A 2,507-nucleotide genomic window follows, 5' to 3' on the forward strand; every position below is an offset into this window, starting at 1 on the left:
TATAAGTATTATTATTATTATTATTAGTAGTAGTAGTATTATGTAAGTATTATTATTATTATTATTATTATTCATTTTTAACACAAAAAAAACAGCAATATAACAATTTTTTTACACTGTCTATGTGCAATGCAAAGGTGCAGAAATTAAATGTTAGCGACACTTGTTAATATAATAAATAGATTTATTAAATAGGATAACACACAGATACACAGATGCTCTATAAATTCTAGATGTGATTGAATAGTATAACACACTGGCTCCTTTAGATAGAGTGTGTATTAGCTTTTAAATAGAGTGCATGAATGATTAACTGAATGGTACACTGGTTCAGTACACAGGCCCATGGGTATGGTTTGCATGACTGCACCTCCCATGAGGTCTTTGCTAATTTCATTGGCATCAGGAGGGGATCTGCTAGCCCCTGAAGGCCACCTCCACTCAAAACTGCCTTTTTAGTTGTGTATGATTCTTGGCATGTTGAATCACAATTTTGTAGGCACCATTTAAAATGTAACTCAAACAGAATAACTAAGGACACACAAATGCCAAACTTTGGTGTCAGGTCCCTCAAGGGATTGTATATCTTTACCTTGTTCCCATAGCTTCAACATATTATGCAGTCCTTTGTGGAGCATCTAGAACCCTTTACATCAGTGCCTGTCCAGAAGGCGCTTAGAAGTGTAATAGTCCTATCAGGGTCCTACAAGCACATGCACTGGGGTCATGTCTTAAGGTTATAGGAGGAAAAAAACTAATGGCTGGAGGACTGGGTCAGAGCATCTCCAAGACTGCAACTCTTGTGGGATGTTTTGGGCCTGGTAGGTCAGGACCCACCAAAAGTGGTCTGAGGAAAGAAAATGGATCTATACATATCTTTCTATATATATCTTATATATATATATATATATATATATATATATATATATATATATATATATATATATACATATACAGTATATACAAAAGCAAGTACACCCCTCACATTTTTGTAAATATTATATTATTATTTTATTATATTATTATATCTTTTCATGTGACAACACTGAAGAAATTACACTTTACTGTAAAGTAGTGAGTGTACAGCTTGTATAACAGTGTCAATTTGCTGTCCCCTCAAAATAACTCAACACACAGCCATTAATGCCTAAACCACTGGCAACAAAAGTGAGTACATCCCTAAGTGAAAATGTCCAAATTGGGCTCAATTTGCCATTTTCCCTTCCCGATGTCATGTGACTCATTGTTACAAGGTCTCAGTGAATAGGGAGCAGGTGTGTTTAATTTTGTGCTATCATTTTCACTCTCTCATACTGGTCACTGAAAGTTCAACATGGCACCTCATGGCAAAGAACTTTCTGAGGATCTGAAAAAAATAATTGCTGCTCTACATAAAGATGGCCTAGGCTATAAGAAGATTGCCAAGACCCTAAAACTGAGCTGCAGCATGGTGGCCAAGACCACACAGTGGTTTAACAGGACAGGTTCCACTCAGAACAGGCCTCGCCATGGTCGACCAAAGAAGTTCACGTGCTTAGCATCATATCCAGAGGTTGTCTTTGGGAAATAGACATATGAGTGCTGCCAGCATTGCTGCAGAGGTTGAAGGGGTGAGGGGTTCAGCCTTTCAGTGCTCAGACCATACGCCACACACTGCATCAAAAATAAAGTCTCTTCTAAAGATGATGCACAAGAAAGTCTGCAAGCAGTTTGCTGAAGACGAGCAGACTAAGGACATGGATTACTGGAACCATGTCCTGTGGTCTGATGATACCAAGATTAACTTATTTGGTTCAGATGGTGTCAAGCGTGTGTCGCGGCAACCAAGTGAGGAGTACAAAGACAAGTGTGTCTTGCCTAAAGTCAAGCATGGTGGTGGTAGTGTCATGGTCTGGGCCTACATGAGTGCTGCCGGCACTGGGGAGCTACAGTTCATTGAGGGAACCATGAGTGCCAACATGTATTGTGACATACTGAAGCAGAGCATGATCCCCTCCCTTCAGGGACAGTATTCCAACATAATACAGACCCCAAAACACACCTCCAAGACGACCACTGCCTTGCTAAAGAAGCTGAGGGTAAAGGAGATGGACTGGCCAAGCATTTCTCCAGAACTAAACCCTATTGAGCATCTGTGGGTCATCCTCAAAAGGAAGGTAGAGGAGTGGAAGGTCTCTAGCATCTACCAGCTCCCTGATGTGGTCATGGAGGAGTGGAAGAGGACTCCAGTGGCAACCTGTGAAGCTCTGGTGACCTCCATGCCCAAGAGGGTTAAGGCAGTGCTGGAAAATAATGGTGGCCACACAAAATATTAATAATTTGGGTCCAATTTGTACATTTTCACTTAGGGGGTGTATTCACTTTTGTTGCTAGTAGTGTAGACATTAATGGTTGTGTGGTGGGTTATTTTGAGGGGACAGCACATTTACACTGTTATACAAGCTGTACACTCACTACTTTACATTATAGACAAGTGTTATTTCTTCAGTGTTGTCACATGAAAAGAT

Source organism: Lithobates pipiens, unplaced genomic scaffold, assembly GCF_037356315.1.
Source record: "Lithobates pipiens isolate NorthernLeopardFrog02 unplaced genomic scaffold, aLitPip1_a1.2 Scaffold_30, whole genome shotgun sequence".
Classification (NCBI taxonomy): domain Eukaryota; kingdom Metazoa; phylum Chordata; class Amphibia; order Anura; family Ranidae; genus Lithobates; species Lithobates pipiens.